Source organism: Dendropsophus ebraccatus, chromosome 4 (genome assembly GCF_027789765.1).
Source record: "Dendropsophus ebraccatus isolate aDenEbr1 chromosome 4, aDenEbr1.pat, whole genome shotgun sequence".
Taxonomy (NCBI): domain Eukaryota; kingdom Metazoa; phylum Chordata; class Amphibia; order Anura; family Hylidae; genus Dendropsophus; species Dendropsophus ebraccatus.
In genome coordinates, this window is record NC_091457.1 from 90,102,569 (window position 1) to 90,121,875 (window position 19,307).

General features: G+C 42.8%; 1 long non-coding RNA gene across 3 annotated transcripts in view; it reads right to left on the reverse strand.

Annotated features, from left to right (window-relative positions):
* Positions 1-1,203: 1,203 nt before the first annotated feature.
* LOC138789773 (uncharacterized) overlaps positions 1,204-19,307 on the reverse strand; it is a 34,751-nt gene continuing 16,647 nt past the window's right edge. For all 3 annotated transcript variants that reach the window (XR_011362793.1, XR_011362792.1, XR_011362791.1), the window contains exon 3: positions 1,204-1,453. This is a non-coding gene — a long non-coding RNA (uncharacterized lncRNA). The remainder of the gene's footprint in view (positions 1,454-19,307) is intronic.

A 19,307-nucleotide genomic window follows, 5' to 3' on the forward strand; every position in this document is an offset into this window, starting at 1 on the left:
TGCCTACTGCTCAGAGTGTGATGGTAAAAATAATCACTTGGACTCTTTTATAATCTGATTTAAACTTTCTGTGTCCTTTTATATCACATAACACCAGAGTGTCATGCATTGCAGTTCAATTGGGCTACTTAAACACTGTACGGAGATATTAATAGGGTGATGGAGCATACGAGCTGACTGCGTGAGTCGTAGATTCTTCAGTAGATAATGTAGAAGAAGGAAAACTGTAGAGTACGGGACAAAGTTTATTGCAAAATGTCTCATGGACCAGAATCTGACCACTGTCGTTGGTATAGAGTTGATGTCTAAGCAATATAGTTGATGGGGGGCACACTGACAGCCAACAAACAATATAGTTGATGGGGGGTACACAGACAGCCAACAAACAATACAGTTGATTGGGGTACACAGACAGCCAACTAACAATATAGTTGATGGGGGGTACACAGACAGCCAACAAACAATATAGTTGATGGGGGAAACACGAAGAGCCAAGCACTCTCAAAGCAGACCTTTCAGCAGACTGTTAATATGTAAATTAGGCTCAAGTGTCGGGGGGGGTTCTTTATTTTAGCGAGAGCCAAGGTTTAACCAGCAGGTTCACTTCAACTTGTAGAGAAACACAGTGCTAGGGGTTTGGAGGAACTATACATGCCTATACCTTTCCATGTGTTCTATGGCTTGGTTACTGTTGTTTTTTTTTTTTGTTTTTTTTTTTATAAATATAAAATTGGTTTCTTGGAATTCAATACCAACATAGTAATCTGTTCTTGTCAGAAACAAAAAAAATTGCATATGAACAATATCTACAATACTGCTTGGACATTGTTACTGTTTTATCACAACTTCTGTATCAAAATCATTTATATAAAGACTGTGAGAGAGGTTGCTAAAATCCATTTTGTCTAAACCTTCTTTTCCCCAATATCTGCTGTCAGCGGGTACTTAGAATGCTGCCATAAGCACAAGATTGGAAGATCCTGACAACTTTGTATTGCCAGCTTCACAAGTCTTGGGGCCTTGTGTATTATAGGGAGCGGGTGAGCTTATGCTCATTTGTTGCTTGTTAATTTTCTTTTGCCTTGCTAAAGAATCTTTGTTCACATATAGTAGGAGATGCAAAAAAATGGAAAAGTAGGGCCACGCAAACAATCCAGCAATCATTTGTGTGACCCTTGTGAAACATACTTGTAATAGGTCTCTTTAAATCAGCCTTATTGACAGTGAACAGCGGGCCATATAATAGGATCCTTAGTTTATTATTGTTTGTCTAATTTTTACAGTTTTTTCCTTTTTTATAGTTTGAAGGGTGTAAATATTTTTCAACCCTCCGACTGCCACTCTATTAAAGCAGCTGCAGCGTCTTCCACCTACTAGGGAATAGATTATTTTTACACCAAGGCAGATGTGTCTTGTCTTCTTTCTCCTCCTGGTGAGCATACAGCAGACTCACCTGTGGAGCAGAAATTCCCAAGTGAGCAATTTTAATTCTATATCCACATTTCCATTCATCTGAATAACAAATGCCAGCTAATTAGGCCCAGTAGTTTGTAATCATTGGGGGTTAGAAGGGACAATTGCTAGGGACCAGGTTTGTGTCTATTTTTACAAGCCCTCTCCTTCCAGTCGTTAATATTGTATACCACACATGCACATGTACAAATATAGAGAAGCCAATGGGAATCTGTGCTGTTGTAATTAACAATGTTGTTAGTTAATTTATTGCTCATTTATAAACAGTGCCTTTTTGTACATTTTGTACATTGTACACAGAATATCCACTATTTCTCTATACAATATTATTTAATGGGTAAGACAAAACTGCACTTGCTGCCTTGCAAAGTTAAGGTCATGGGTTCGATTCACCCCAAGGTACCTTGCATGCTGTTTTGTGTTCTCTTGGGTAGCTTACAGGAACATCCTGTTAGGTTAATTGGTTCCTTATGAAGTTGACCATACTGTATGTGGACAAGGTAGACTGTAAGCACTACTGGGACAGATACAGATACTGTATAAAAGCATTCAAATCTGTGCGGTTCTGTCAAATTTACTGTTTAATAATCCAGAGATTATTGACCCTGTGAACAATAATATGAAGGCTAATTGGTAAAAGAAAAATACCGATCAGACCAGAGTTGTTTGGCCATGTCCGTTGTGTTGACAAGTGGGGTATTGGACAGGCTTCATCTAAATTTCCTAACCTATATAGTGTTCCAGTCATTGGAAGGAACGAACCTTAAAATATTGAGATACTGTTTAGTTTTAAGTCTGTGAAATACAGTTCACAGTTAGTGTTTATAAGCATCTCTATATAAGACATGTAGAGTTTGCAATATCTACCATTAAAAGCTGACTATTTTAGGGTACAAAATAAAAGCTTACAGTTTTTTTTTTTTTTTTTTTGCAGAGAATTTAGGCTGATTCTGTTACAATCCAGATGGCTTATAGCAGAAAATCTAGAAAGAAGTATGATAGCCTTGCCTGGCATCAGTCTCTCTAAATCATTCAGCAGATATGGTAATGACTTGTCATAGTAGTTTCCTCTTTGGCAATCTGAAAGTTTCCATATGTATGCAGTGATGAGGACAAATTAAACACTAAATAAAAAAAAGGTATTTCTGCCGACAGTGCACTTTCTTAAAACTTATCTTGCTTCAAAACTTTTTTTTTCTCATCGGTAGAAAGTACAGTAGCTGGAGTGTCAGGCTGAGACGTGCATGCTCTCTCTTCAGGTTAGTGATAGATTTCATTTTGTCTCTCAGCTCTGCATACCATTTGTATAGTTTCTTGTGTCACACTGATTTTGTCAGCTTTGTGACAAAAATAGCAGTATGCTTCCTAAGATTTTTTTTTGTGCATAGAGAGGACAGGAGGATTGCACTTGCTAGGACAGATCTAATGCTTGTAGATAAACAGATAAAAAGTTTTCTTATAATGAGGCCTCGACTTAAAAAAGTAATGACTAGAAACCAGTTATTCAGTCCTGAACTTTGCACAGTCCTATAAATTATGGCCATAAATTATGCTGTCTGCTATACATCACTGACTTCATTGACCCCATGACCTGCAAATGATAGCTGGATAAAGAAGTAAAATGCAGGTATTGTTATATGCTTCACAAATCACTATGCTACAAGTGATCACTACCCCTTTATATGGAGCACAAGGTGTAATGGTAGTATGACCATGAATAAGATCACCATGAGTAGTCACAATGCATTGACTCATGCATGTCAGGGGCTTTTATTCTTGGAGAAGCAATAAAGATTGAAGAATTGTTTACATGCTCGTTGAATCGGAAACTATAAAACTTTTTCTGTCTTGTCCTTACCAAGGATGAAAGCTAAGAAAATAACAACTAAAGAGCTAACAAATTTTCCAGAAATAAGGTGACAAGTGATGCCTTCTCTTATTGGAGTCCTTGTTTCCTTCTTTTTAATTCAGCCTAGGCCCCCATGGTGACTTCTCCTGAGGTCTGAAGAGTTTGGTGTAAAGTTTGCTGAGACATGTTTGTACTCTCACTTCTGCAGATAACACAAAAATATTCAGACCTCAGACCAGATCCCTACATTAACTCCATAACCCCCACATTAATGCAGACCTCAGTCCAAACCCTTTCATTAATGCAGACAACAGATCAGACCACTAATTTCAGACCAGACTTATACTTAGTCTTCTCGTTCCTAAACTTCGAAGTCCAGACATCAGTTCTCTCTCTTCTGCACAAAAGGATTGTCTGGGGTTCAGGGTTGTTAAGTCACAGGCCTGGCCAGCCAATTAATGGCTGCAAAAGTGTCCTACCTCAACCACTGATTGTCTGAGGAGGCTTGCAGTGTTACAACCCTGAAAGCAAGAAACAGCTAAACAGCCAGAACACAACACCATAATACTGGTTGTATAAATAACTATCACTGAAAACATGTAGGTTAAAACTTCTAACAAATTTTATTGGATATACATTAAAAACGTGGTCTAAGAAATAAATCAACAAAATAGAAAAACTTAGTGAATGATGCCGGACTAAGAAATAAAGGTAGTGTGTCTATTTATTCATCTATTACCACACTAAACCCTATTCACCGCATATATATACAGTATAGTGGCATCAATCTACCACCCCGGTCTCTACGCGTTTCTCCCCACCGGGATCATCAGGAGACCAAACTAGTAAACTGGGATGACAACAGGGTTAGTGTTGCCACTATGTCCCGTGTCCCTAAGGACAATAAGGGATAGTGATGCAAAGGCACTGTAAACTTTCACTCCAAAAATGCTGTAAATTATAATTAGAAAGTGTCACAATCGACCAACCAGTGCCATAATAAAACCGGGCTCAAACGAGCCACTTACGATCCCCACAGACAGATGTCCAGTCTCGCATGGTAGTGCCGAGGACGCCGAGGCTCGATCCCGCCCCGCTAATGTACTAGAGCGGTTCGCGCCCTTGGAGTGAACGGCACCGCCCCCCGCTTGCGTCACTGCGTCTCCTCGTGGAATGCAGTGTCTCGTCAAGGAACGCAGCGTCGGGAGAGACCAGGTGATCTCCCGCTGGTCACATGACCGGCCCAATGCTAGGTCACATGATCACAGCTCCAATAGAATGCGTGCCAGCGTGGACTGCATGTGTAGTGCATGCATTGTGTGTATCTACAACACTCTCAAAGCTACGCATACCCAGTCTTTACTCCATCAGTCAGATACACAAGGCACCAGTAGGTAGTTAATGGACCTACACAGCAAGAAATGTGCAGACCAACATAAGCGTGTCTCTACTTGTGTGTAGGGCACATCCCTACAGATAAAAATATAGGAGGCATATAATGAAGGTATAACGGGCGTGTAGGATACTGAAGGGAAACTAAACGAGTAGGTGTAAAAAAGGCCAATGATTGCCGTACAGGGGGGACAGGTGTGATACCACAGAAGCAAAACTAGAATTAAAGTAACAATAAGTTAGTGGTATAGCGGTCACGGGGCTAGGTATCGGAGACAGCGTCAGTCCCTGGGAATCCCACAGGTCTTCATTAACCGGTACAAAGCGACTAGCTGTCCTTAAATTGCCCTCTCAATTCCCCTAGTGTCCTATTCTACTACGAAGCACTCACCCTAAAAAGGGCGACCCCGTCCGGAACCTGTCCCTACCCTGTCCCTAACACTCGCCCTAAACTGATCATTACCGAGACAAGGGGATATTAAATTAAGGGACCATAAATAAATAGGTGACGTCACTAGATCTAACAGACCAATAACAAGATTTCATAAGTGTCGCACCAAAATTATAATAGAAAAGGGGGCGGTGCCCTTCTCGCACTATACCCCCACAAAATGAGCTACAAAAATTAACGGCACTAAACAGTGGGGTTAAAACTAATTAGGGTTAACCCTAAAAGAGGCTATGTGGTGACCAAAAATATATAAGTGTGTGTTGCCACGGAGCATTGAGAGGGCAATTTAAGGACAGCTAGTCGCTTTGTACCGGTTATTGAAGACCTGTGGGATTCCCAGGGACTGACGCTGTCTCCGATACCTAGCCCCGTGACCGCTATACCACTAACTTATTGTTACTTTAATTCTAGTTTTGCTTCTGTGGTATCACACCTGTCCCCCCTGTACGGCAATTATTGGCCTTTTTTACACCTACTCGTTTAGTTTCCCTTCAGTATCCTACACGCCCGTTATACCTTCATTATATGCCTCCTATATTTTTATCTGTAGGGATGTGCCCTACACACAAGTAGAGACACGCTTATGTTGGTCTGCACATTTCTTGCTGTGTAGGTCCATTAACTACCTACTGGTGCCTTGTGTATCTGACTGATGGAGTAAAGATTGGGTATGCGTAGCTTTGAGAGTGTTGTAGATACACACAATGCATGCACTAGACATGCGGTCCACGCTGGCACGCATTCTATTGGAGCTGTGATCATGTGACCTAGCATTGGGCCGGTCATGTGACCAGCGGGAGATCACCTGGTCTCTCCCGACGCTGCGTTCCACGACGAGACACTGCGTTCCACGAGGAGACGCAGTGACGCAAGCGGGGGGCGGTGCCGTTCACTCCAAGGGCGCGAACCGCTCTAGTACATTAGCGGGGCGGGATCGAGCCTCGGCGTCCTCGGCACTACCATGCGAGACTGGACATCTGTCTGTGGGGATCGTAAGTGGCTCGTTTGAGCCCGGTTTTATTATGGCACTGGTTGGTCGATTGTGACACTTTCTAATTATAATTTACAGCATTTTTGGAGTGAAAGTTTACAGTGCCTTTGCATCACTATCCCTTATTGTCCTTAGGGACACGGGACATAGTCATCCCAGTTTACTAGTTTGGTCTCCTGATGATCCCGGTGGGGAGAAACGCGTAGAGACCGGGGTGGTAGATTGATGCCACTATACTGTATATATATGCGGTGAATAGGGTTTAGTGTGGTAATAGATGAATAAATAGACACACTACCTTTATTTCTTAGTGCGGCATCATTCACTAAGTTTTTCTATTTTGTTGATTTATTTCTTGGACCACGTTTTTAATGTATATCCAATAAAATTTGTTAGAAGTTTTAACCTACATGTTTTCAGTGATAGTTGTTTCTATGTACATGTAGCATACTTACATCCATCAACTATCTAGGTGGGAGTTTTTTCAGTGATTGTGGTTGTATAAATACTTGCTGCGTGGAAGCCAGCGAGGTGGTTGCATTTTTTTTTTTTTTTTTTAATAATCTTCTCCCTGGGCATTTACATAAAAACTCTCCTTCCCTGATAACCACTTTGTGCGGCTACGACAGTGAAAGGGTTAATGTTTGTATCCTCAAAGGAGAAATTCGGGAAACAATATTTTTTTAACAAGTGCTTGGGAGGGGGAGGATAAAAAAAATAACATGCTCTTTTCTCCCCTGCAGTGGTGGGTGCATACCGCCACTCTGGTCCTTGGGTCCCTGGCCGCTTCCTGGACTGAGTGGGGACCTGGGTCATGACATGTGCAGTCCGCTTACCCAGTCAGCAGCCATAGCAGGGTCCCACCTCGGCCTCTGACAGGCTAAGCAGACCAGATCGCACATGTCGCGACCCAAGTCCCCGCTCAGACCAGGAAGCTACTGAGGTGGTACACAGCCCCCAGGGCTGGAGCAAGGGAGGTAAGAGCATGTGATTTCTTTTATCCTCCCCCTTCCCAGAACATGTAAAAAAAATAGCTTTGCCTGGATTTCTCCTTTAAAGGGATATTCCACCCAAGAGCAAAAAAATAATAAATGCTCCAAAACCTAGCTGGTCTTATTCACCAAGACCCCTGAGTATTTTGAGACATCTCCCTTCTTTCTAGCTTTCTAACAAGCTTTTCTAAAAGCTGGTATGTATCCAAGATGGTGCTGACCGGGAAACTACATCTCCCAGCATGCACTGCATCTCAGACTAACTGCCTCATAATGTAGTATCTGCCCATTGCTGGCTCTATGTGCTTCTGCTTTACACTGTAAACAAAATAACTATCTATCCATCCATCTACATAGACAAATTAGATAGAGAGAGATGAAACAACTGTGCTTCCTTTTCCCTATACTGTTCTTTTGTTTTCCCGCCCCTTGGCCAGGTGCTCACTGATTGGTGTGATGTTAGTGGTAGCTGGGGTTACAGATAAGGTGTTACAGCTTGCCTGGCAACAGAAGAGACAGATCATGTGACTTTGGTTTCAGAAGGGAGGGGGGAGACAGAAAAGTGTGGACTAGGAAGTGAGGATTTTCTGTAGTTTCAGGATGCAGGATGTGAGTCAGGAGGTGCTGCAGACAAACGGCCCAATTCATGTATTAGATATTTATTACAAACAAGTTTAGATTATAGTTAGGAATTCAACAGGGTTACATTTTCTTAACTGGAGTACCCCTTTAATAGTCTGTAGTAGAGAATATGCTATTGCCAGAATCCCTGGTGTAGTCTGAGATTGCCTAATTCACATGCTGCTGCAGCTGTTGTGGTTATTAGAGAAGAAGAAGAAGAAGAAGAAGAAGAAGAAGAAGAAGAAGAAGAAGAAGAAGAAGAAGAAGAAGAAGAAGAAGAAGAAGAAGAAGAAGAAGAAGAAGAAGAAGAAGAAGAAGAAGAAGAAGAAGAAGAAGAAGAAGAAGAAGAAGAAGAAGAAGAAGAAGAAGAAGAAGAAGAAGAAGAAGAAGAAGAAGAAGAAGAAGAAGAAGAAGAAGAAGAAGAAGAAGAAGAAGAAGAAGAAGAAGAAGAAGAAGAAGAAGAAGAAGAAGAAGAAGAAGAAGAAGAAGAAGAAGAAGAAGAAGAAGAAGAAGAAGAAGAAGAAGAAGAAGAAGAAGAAGAAGAAGAAGAAGAAGAAGAAGAAGAAGAAGAAGAAGAAGAAGAAGAAGAAGAAGAAGAAGAAGAAGAAGAAGAAGAAGAAGAAGAAGAAGAAGAAGAAGAAGAAGAAGAAGAAGAAGAAGAAGAAGAAGAAGAAGAAGAAGAAGAAGAAGAAGAAGAAGAAGAAGAAGAAGAAGAAGAAGAAGAAGAAGAAGAAGAAGAAGAAGAAGAAGAAGAAGAAGAAGAAGAAGAAGAAGAAGAAGAAGAAGAAGAAGAAGAAGAAGAAGAAGAAGAAGAAGAAGAAGAAGAAGAAGAAGAAGAAGAAGAAGAAGAAGAAGAAGAAGAAGAAGAAGAAGAAGAAGAAGAAGAAGAAGAAGAAGAAGAAGAAGAAGAAGAAGAAGAAGAAGAAGAAGAAGAAGAAGAAGAAGAAGAAGAAGAAGAAGAAGAAGAAGAAGAAGAAGAAGAAGAAGAAGAAGAAGAAGAAGAAGAAGAAGAAGAAGAAGAAGAAGAAGAAGAAGAAGAAGAAGAAGAAGAAGAAGAAGAAGAAGAAGAAGAAGAAGAAGAAGAAGAAGAAGAAGAAGAAGAAGAAGAAGAAGAAGAAGAAGAAGAAGAAGAAGAAGAAGAAGAAGAAGAAGAAGAAGAAGAAGAAGAAGAAGAAGAAGAAGAAGAAGAAGAAGAAGAAGAAGAAGAAGAAGAAGAAGAAGAAGAAGAAGAAGAAGAAGAAGAAGAAGAAGAAGAAGAAGAAGAAGAAGAAGAAGAAGAAGAAGAAGAAGAAGAAGAAGAAGAAGAAGAAGAAGAAGAAGAAGAAGAAGAAGAAGAAGAAGAAGAAGAAGAAGAAGAAGAAGAAGAAGAAGAAGAAGAAGAAGAAGAAGAAGAAGAAGAAGAAGAAGAAGAAGAAGAAGAAGAAGAAGAAGAAGAAGAAGAAGAAGAAGAAGAAGAAGAAGAAGAAGAAGAAGAAGAAGAAGAAGAAGAAGAAGAAGAAGAAGAAGAAGAAGAAGAAGAAGAAGAAGAAGAAGAAGAAGAAGAAGAAGAAGAAGAAGAAGAAGAAGAAGAAGAAGAAGAAGAAGAAGAAGAAGAAGAAGAAGAAGAAGAAGAAGAAGAAGAAGAAGAAGAAGAAGAAGAAGAAGAAGAAGAAGAAGAAGAAGAAGAAGAAGAAGAAGAAGAAGAAGAAGAAGAAGAAGAAGAAGAAGAAGAAGAAGAAGAAGAAGAAGAAGAAGAAGAAGAAGAAGAAGAAGAAGAAGAAGAAGAAGAAGAAGAAGAAGAAGAAGAAGAAGAAGAAGAAGAAGAAGAAGAAGAAGAAGAAGAAGAAGAAGAAGAAGAAGAAGAAGAAGAAGAAGAAGAAGAAGAAGAAGAAGAAGAAGAAGAAGAAGAAGAAGAAGAAGAAGAAGAAGAAGAAGAAGAAGAAGAATTGAACCCATTTTGTCAAATGTAGTATCAAGAAGAAGAAGAAGAAGAAGAAGAAGAAGAAGAAGAAGAGTTGAACCCATTTTGTCAAATGTAGTATCAAGCTGATTTCTGAAAGCTGATGGAGGTGCATGGCCTAAATATGTCCATTTCTCTGAAGTGCTGTGAGAAAAGGTGAATAGCTGACTACAGAATGTACCATATTGTTGTATATCAATCACTGTAGAATATTTGTCCATTCTATATTGGATAATGCAATGTAGTGTGGGACACTCCTCAATCACTTTACCTTCAAAAAAGGTCCCTTGGCCCAAGTGCAGTTTTTCAAGATGTCTTCCAAAGAGACTCCTATGCGGCCTGGTCCCTGGTAAGGACTGCTACTGAGAACTTGAAATAGTTAGTCCATCATAGGAATGGTGCTGATCGGCTTAAGATAGTTGATCAGTACGAGAGCTGGACTGGCCATCTGGCATTTCAACAAATGCCAAAAGGGCTGCTCCCCTGTTTGGGCTGGTCTTATCTGTCTCCTTGATCTTCTGCTTTGCATCCTGTCTGCACTCTGTAGAAAGCTGTGTTGTACAGATGCATATTAGCCCTCCTTACTACAGGGGATGCTGTCATTGACAATTAACATGATTCTGGGATCTCTAAACTATGTTCTCTTTAGCTTCTTCACTGCACAGTTCTCCACAGTCAGCTCCAGCAAAACACTTTCTTCTGCACCTACTTCCTGCATTCTGGAAGGAGTAGGGTGTGAGAAGGTTTACAGCTTCAGCAGGAGCAACTACATTTGAAGCCCTCTCCTGTACTTTGCCTCCATCTTCCATAATCAGAACCTATCTTCTATAATCAGAACCTCCCGCTCCCACTTCCAAGACTTCTCTCGTGCTGCACCAGTTCTCTGGAACGCTTTACCAAAATACCTCAGACTCATTTCCAACACCCACAGTTTCAAGCGTGTCCTGAAGACTCATCTCTAGTGATGAGCGAATACTGTTTGATCGAATAGATATTCGATCGAATAGTGAGATATTTGAATATTCGATATTCGTATGAATATCCCGCGAATATTCGATAAATATTCGATAAGCGAAATTTCCGATATTCAAATCCCCCAGCTTCCGGTTTCACCCTTCAAGTGGTCAAATAGATGTTTTTCACTAATCGAATACTTGTTCCCACAGACTTTAATGGGATCGAATATTCGATCGAATATTCGAATATTCGCGGGATATTCGTACGAATATCGAATATTCGAATATCTCATTATTCGCTCATCACTACTCATCTCTTCAGGCGCGCTTACAACATTCCCTAATCTTGTCTCCCTTTCTGCTATCCCTTCTCCATCTACTCTATAACCTCCTCTGTGTCATATACTTTGAACTTTCTTCCTGAACTTAGTGGCAGGTGACTGCCTCGCCCAATCACCTATTGGCACTTTGCAATTCTATGTACTATAGCTGGACCATCGGCAAATAAAGCTCACAGTCATCCTAGTCTGTGAGCTCTTGCGAGCAGGTCTCTAACTCCTTTTGTATATTTATTTATTTTCATAAATTTATTTATTATATTCATTTAAGTGCTGCAGAATCTGTTGGCGCTATACAAATACATTTTATTATTATTATTATTATTATTATTAGTAGTAGTAGTAGTAGTAGTAGTAGTAGTAGTAGTATCATCTTCCTGAAGACCAGATTCAGAAAAGTAAGGAAAGTAAGTGTATTTATGTGTAAATTCAATATGTGAATGTGTGTAAGTTACATGTGGATGTACATATCTGTGTGTAGATCAGTGTGAAAAAAGTGCATATGGATGTGTTGTATGTGTATATGCAGTGTGTGTGTGTGTGTGTGTGTGTGTGTGTAAATGAGTGCATATGGATTTGTGTGAGTATATGCAGAGTATGTCTGTGTGTCAGTGTGCACATGGATGTGTACTGTATGTGTGTGTATATGCAATGTGTGTCAGTGTGCATATGGATGTGTATGTATGTGCATATGCAGTGTGTGTCAGTGTGCATATGGATGTATGATTCTTGCATATGTATCATAATGTAAAAGTATAGTATATTTTTAGACAAACAGTAGGTAGAAATAAAAGTGCAGTGATTGTTGTAAAAAAATAGTAGCCCTGAACCCAGCAGCGTTCAAAAGGCCCACAGGGAATGTATGGAGCTGTGTCCACATATCAGCAGTCTGCGCAATTCATTAAGGGCTACAATTTTATTGCATTCTTAGGATCAGTGGGGTCCCAGTAGTCACATCTCCACTAATATACAAGTTGTCACCAATCCTGTGGCTAGTGGATGACATGCTGAGGTGAGAATACCCCTTTCATAATGTGTCAAATTTACACTTACCACCTCGGCACCACATCTACAATGGTTTCTAATGTGATTAAAACTAAAAGTACGTAAAGCACCTAAAACCATTTTATATAACGCTGCCTTTTTAGAAAACATAATAAAAATCCTATCCTATCATTCTAAACAAATCCAGATGGTAGTAAAGCCTCCATAGCTGAAAGTCCTTCTCAGTCCTTGTGCTCATGCATCCACACCAATATCTTTAAAATTTTCTATCAAGGCAGAACAAGATACCAAGTGAGCACCATCTTGGTGGGTAACATTACTTGGTGGTCTTAGACCACCAAGTACAAAGTAGCTCTTCAGTCTTTGATCATTTCTTCCTCTTTGTGAGGTAAGGTTAACAACCAGTCTTAGGCCACTGTTTAAAGTGATATTGTCACCCCCTTACTCTATGTGCTGTTTCCTCACCCTCCACAAGCTAAGATGCTGAACATTCAATATACACCTGTATAAAACTTGTCTGTGTCTTTCTGCTCTAAAATCGCTTTATTTTATCATCGGGCAGTGTTGCCTAGGTTGGGCTTCATGGCAGTTAGGCTCAATCTCCCTGGTGGGTAGAGGGTCTAATTTCCACTGTCCATATAGGAGAGATGGCCCAACTGTCGTGAAGCCCCGCCTAGGTGACACTGTCCATTGATAAAATGAAGCCATTTTTGAGCAGACAGAAGACACAGACAAGTTTTATACAGGTGTATCTTGAATGTGCAGCTTGTGGATGGTGTGGAGAACTGCACATAGAATGAGGAGAGTGACAATATCACTTTAATCATCTCCAGTCTGCTATCTTACTTTTTCCAGTCTTAGTGAACATAGCTTGGCATTAACCGGTTACCAAGTCTAACTTAAAAAAAAACTGTTTGCGGGACACAGTACTGTAAAGGAGTCCTCTACTTCCAAAGAACCCTTTCAGTAACTACAGTGCAAGATTAAAGCGTAACTGTCATTTCAGGGTCATTTTTCTGAAAACATTAAATATCAACAGTACAAGCGATTTTAAGAAACTCTGTAATAGGTTTTATAAACCAAAAGAGTTTCCTTCTGGACTGAAAAAGCAATCTCCCAGCCTCCCCCCTCACATCAGATGAAGCAGGATTTCTGTGTCCATTATGTGGCTATGGAGAGGGGAGGGGCTGTTAGGAGTGAGTGAGCACGGAGCAGTCCTGCAAAGCACAACACCCTGCAATCTTCTCTCAGTAAGTTCATAGATAAGAACTGACCTTTCTGACACCTGAATTTAGCGTTTTAGGTGCCCAGAGAGTCTACAAACAGCTGACCTTCATGTCACCTCTTCCTGCTCCCTCATCTCCCTCAGCCCCTCCCCCCTTCATAGGCTTACAATGGAGAGAGCAGAGCCCGTCTTCACTGGCTTCTCTGTAATGAAGACGTGTTTGCCTGATAATGCACAGATAAGAAGTCAGGGGGGGAGGCAGGGAGATTGCTTCTTGAGTACAGAAGGAGGCTTTTTTGGCTGATGAAACCTATTACAGAGTTTCTTAAAATCGCTTATACTACTGATTTCTGCAATAATAAAAAAAAACATGACAGTTACGCTTTTTACAATTTGTCCATCACAACAGACATTCTTTTTGCATCAAATTGGGGGTGTAAGTACCAATTCTCTACCACATTTTGTCCCTCAACCACAGGTGAGTTTGATTTGAATTCTTCAACTAGGAGACTTTGAGTAAGCATGGGTAGTAGGGATGAGCGAAGCGATTCCAGCAAAGCCAGATTCATAGCGAATCTGGGGATAAATTCACTTTCACCCCATTCGCCTAAAAAATTCACCAAACATGCGGTTGTCCGTGTTGGCATACAGTTATATGGTTGCTCCATGGGAGAAAGGGATTATTAATAATCCCTTTTTCTCCCATAGAATAAGGTAAAAATCGCTATTCAGCAGCTCTGTGTAGTCCCCTCCCCTCCCCCTGTACACAGTGGCCGCCTGTTGAAGCAGACAGCATTCTGGCTGGATATAGGAGAAACAGTGCCTCCGTCCCACACAGGAAGTGGGCGGAAAGGAAAGGAGGTGGTTCAGACGTCTGCAGCATGGCAAGCCAGCAGCACCATGAGTCCCAAGCTCCCGCAGCTGCCATTATTGACAAGCCAGAGGACATGCCCAAGCCGAAGCCTGTCTCCACCCCATTTGAGCAGGTCTGCATCAGCATGCCTTGGGAGGAAGCACTTGTGGCTCCCGACCCAGAAGTGGCAGGGGCGCTAGAGACTCAAACGCGCCAGGTCCCTGTAATTCCTTGGAAGGAAGGGGTAGTGATACAGCCCCGACTGATGGACAGCAGGCCACCGAGCCCAGAGGGTCCTGTGATACCACAGTGGTTCTTCGGGGACAAGGACTGTCTGCAACAGGTCCTCCAGGAGATCCACAGAGCCTGTAAGGTACAGGAGCCCCGTTCCAGAGAGCAGACCTGCACCGCAGCTGATGCAAAGTATCAATGCAAAGCAGTTTTACAAGTTCCGTGAGCCGGAGATCCGCAAGAGACTAAGTGAGCCCACTGAGAAGGATGCTCGTCCCTTGCGGCTGCAGGGGAACGTACGAGAGTTCAGCCGTGACCGGGGTATGACTTCATAGAGGACAACAATGGACCCAAATGGTACTTTGTCAAACGGGCCTTGATGAAGCGTCGTGAGCTGCCAGAGCCTTGGCATACCCTGTTCCCAGGAGAGCAGATAGAGTTCACCCCCATGCTGAGGCCCCGAGGTTGGTGGGCAGCAGGTGTGACCAGAATACCGCCCCCACCTTACAGTGGTATGGAGGACGACTGGTCTGAGGATCCACAAAGGCCCTCCGTAGCCCTCTGCGAGACTCCGGAAGGGCTGCGCTTGCTACCGCTGCCACCCTCACGCTCTGACAGGAGAGCCTCTGTGTCCAGCACAGCTGAACCAGTGCCTCTCTCCCCTCTGGCTCCAGCTCCAGCAGCAGCTGCAGAATCAGCTCCAATGGTTCCGGTCCCAGCGCCTCTCTCCCCTCTGGCTCCAGCAGCAGCTGCAGAAGCAGCTCCAACGGTTCCGGTTCCAGTGGCTCCACCAGTTCCAGCGGTTCCTGCAGCTATTCTAGAGGCGGCCATTGAGATACCAACCGCACCAGCAGAGGCCACCCTGGTGGTTAAGAAGCCAGAGCCTGCAGTGTCCACTGTGTCCTGGTCCACTAACCCTCCGGGAGTCTGGGTTGTAGCCACCACCACCATTGTGGAGGCGAATGCCACCTGGCATCTGCACCTGGCGCCGGGAGTGAAGATGCTCAGAGGTTCTGGCACTGCCACTAAAGTGGAGAAAGCTGTGTCCATAACGCCTGTGCGAGTTTCGGCCGAGTCCTCCACCCCAGCACCTTCGGGAGCAGCAGCAGCGGCACGGCTTCCAGCCTTTCCACCACTCCCACCAGGAGAAGAGCGACCACCCTTGTCCAGTGCCAAGGGCAGAGACGCCATCTTGGCTCTCTACCAGAGACAGTTGCGCTGAGTTACTGAGATACTGTTTAACCACTTAGTGGCAGGACTGCCCAAGTTATATGTAGCTCAAGGACTACAGTGTAAAAAATGTTTACAGTACCGTTTAAGAAATGTGCCTGGCATCTGCCATGATTTCCAAGTCTGCTTTTAAAAAGTTTTATAATAATTGCAACGTTTATTTAAGTAAAAGTGCCTGGTTCTTAAACCATATAATGTGTTTATTTCACCATATTGCATTAACTTGCTATTGTTTGGGGGTGTGACAATCTGGGGGTTACTAACTCGCTGGGATCGCCATCTCCTGGGTCTGAGACGGTTGGCACATGACAAACTTCAGTCCAGTCAGTGCTGAATGCTTTTAACTGACCACAGTCGCTTTATTTGTCAGTCCAAGGAAAAACATAAGACATAAGCAACACTTTGCAAATAAAGTAAAACCTAGGCCGTCTGACTGTACTACACAGCTTCCCTAGCTGTAACTTCTGAGCCCACAGCTCAACACTACCAGATACACTGGTCTCACCAAGACTCCTTGGCTGCAGCTCCCACAGGCCTAGCACTGCCTGTGTTCTCCCACCCTGGTAAGCTCTGAAGTCTCTAATAGAGCTCCACCAGGTGGGTTTCAGAGTCTTATCAGCTCTTAGGTTGGAGTGGAGTATATGAACCAGGAGCTCCACCTGAACCCCTATTCCCACTCCAGAGGCATAGAACTGCCTTCTACAGCCACACCATGCCACAGCGGGTTATGTTTTGTTAGGGTTTAGTGTGTTAAAAAGACACACATCTGCCATGGACTGCCCATTCCAGTGTTCTACCTTCACCCAGAGACTACCTTCACCTCATTGTTCCTCCGCTCCTTCACAGGACTGGAAGATCTCCTGAAGAAGCGCTGGACCGAGGTAGGAAACAGGACATGACAGTGAGCCCTAGCCACTAGAACCCAAGTGTAACACAGAACAGGACAGACAAAACAAACACAATAAGCCAGAGTAGACAATCCAGGTGAGCAACGTTGGGCGGCAAAAGTACAAAATCAAGATCCAAAAGAGCAGTCAAAACCAGGCGGTAATGTCAGGACAGGCGGCAAAACAGGGAAGTGAGGAAACAAAGCCAAAGATCAGAAATACACAGACAATAGCAGAGGTAAAAGCTTTATAACTGCAGGGAAATGAGGTGCTAGCTGATATTTATCTGGGATCAGGGACTGGGTCCGGCAGCTGATTGGATCAGCCCTGATCATAGCAACCAGCTCAGCTGAACAGGCCTAAAGAAGAATTAACCCCAGCACTGCCAGAGTGTAACAGGCAATGCAGGTGTGGCTGGAAAGCTAAGACAGCATTCAGACAGATAAAATAAAAAAACAACCATAGGCCCAGTGCTTCCTTGGTCGCCCAGCACGGACCGAGGAGCGCAAAGTCACATTCCTGGCACCGCTAGGGCTAAGACATTGCCCCTGATGAGGCTTCCGCTTTACAATGTCTAATGCTATCCTGTAAGAAAGACTCATTTTTTGCCACTGATCCACTGGCGTCCAATGATGCCCATGATGCCTGCTATTTAGCAACGTCCACTGCTGTCCTGGGACAAAAATTAGTTTACGCCGCTGATCCACTGATGTCCACTGCTGACTTTGGTGGAAATTAAATGATTGACAGGCTGATTGACATTTTAAAAAAAATCGACATTTTTCAACTTTTGACACTGTCACAGCAACATGGGGTGAAAAATTTGCCCTTTTTTAATAGTCCCACTATTGTAGCTACTATAGTTTAAAGAGGACCTGTCACCCCTGGTGCCGGGGTGACAGGCTTCCGACCCCCAACTAGAGCACCTTATACGTACCTGATCCCGCCGGGTCTCGCTTCTTGATTCGGTCGGGTGACGGAGATATCAGCGCCCGAAGCCCGACGTGCGCGCTCCTGAGATGAGTCCAACGCTCATAGAGAATGACTGGTGAGTCCAACGCTCCGTCATTCTCTATGAGCATTGGACTCATCTCAGGAGCGCGCGCGCCCGGCCTCGGGCGCTGACACTTCCGTCACCGGACCGGATCAAGAAGCGGGACCCGGCGGGATCAGGTACATATAAGGTGCTCTAGCGCGGGATCAGGAGCCTGTCACCCCGGCACCGGTGGTGACAGGTTCCCTTTAACTGTTTTAAATTAAATTCGGTTATATGTAATTCGCGATTGCCTAGTTTTGGCCTAATATTTCCCGTTTCCATATAATGAACACATTATAAGCTCCTGCACTACCACTCTGAGGTATGTACTCAAGGTCCTAGCTGCTTCCTAACTTTGGTACCATCCCTGTATCTCTTATACAGCATGAACAGTTCCACCTTCACAATGGCTGACTCCTTAGACCATTGCCAGTAACTCTTGCAGGGCTTTAAGAGGTATTCTAATCGGGAGTTCTTATGTTCTATCCACAGGATTTGCATAACCAAGATGTTCTGGGAGTTTTGACCACTTGGGCCACCCGTGATCTTGAAAATGAGGACTGAAAAATCACTGCTGAATGGAGCTACATTTGGCTCCCTTTGGTGGTCCCATAGAGAATGAATGGAGCTGCAGCACATGGCTGCATCCTTCAGGGATTCTGAGATTCCCATTGTTGAGATTGATTAGGGGGAAACAGTCATAACTTCCCCTACACCATTCAGCATCCCTTAAGCCACACGTCCCTCACAATCTCTAAGTCATGCCATGTAGATAAAAGGCTACTCTGCAAAGTGTAAATGACCCTTCGGAATCTCTTGCCAGTCTTCCAGTAAACAGTGCCACTGAAGTTTCTCAGGTGTCTTAGAAGAGTCCCCACAGGTATTGTAGATTATGTAGGGCTAATTAAACAAGTCATGTCCTAGGTTGTCCTATTCATATCCACACTGCTGACTAGCACCAGTTTGTGATATGAGTTGTCTAGACACAATCACCACACCAAGTTATATAACAAATTATAATTAGAGTTTATAACTAGTTTATAATAAGTTTCTTCACCACACTAGTTTTCTATTTCCAGAAAATCTCTTACTGGCACTTGCATGACTTACCTATTTTGGACACAGTCCGTTTCCCGTGTCCTGCCAACAAGAATCATCTCTCCTCCTCTTGTGCCTTGCACTGCAGGCCACAACAAGTTCCAGAGTCTTATTTACAAAGCATTTTCCAAATAACAATTCTACATGGAAAAAACACATTTCCATCATGCGCCTTCCCTACAAGTTACTATTTACAAAACAGATGCATGGCAAACCATCCTTCACCACGTAATCCCATCAAAGAAACTGAAAGGACCCTTTATCTTATGTGTTTGAGACGCAGGGTTGATGACATAAAGTTAATTATTGAGATAAGACAGGCCAGTGCAAAGCAACAAACACTGGTAACTTGGCTGCACATTTCTCTTGATGGACACCTTGTAAATTAGCTGCAAGAACTGATTTATGGAGTGTGTACATTAGCACTACGCTGGGCAATAGACTCCTAATTTATACCATGTTTTGATTAGGTAATTTATTCAGATGAGGATTGTGTGGCTAACACCCCATAAGATTGAGTTTAGTGGATATTTAGAATCTCATGATTTTTTTTTCATTTGGAAAAATTAAGTCTTTGTGGTTATTATAGTTATCTTTATACATAAAGGATCATGTTTTTGGGTATTGATCAACAACAAATTGCTATATTACTTATTTTGTAGATAAAACAACATTTTTAGGCAAAGTATCTTCAACCTCCTAAGCCTGTTATAGTCTCTAGTGATGAGCGAACATGCTCG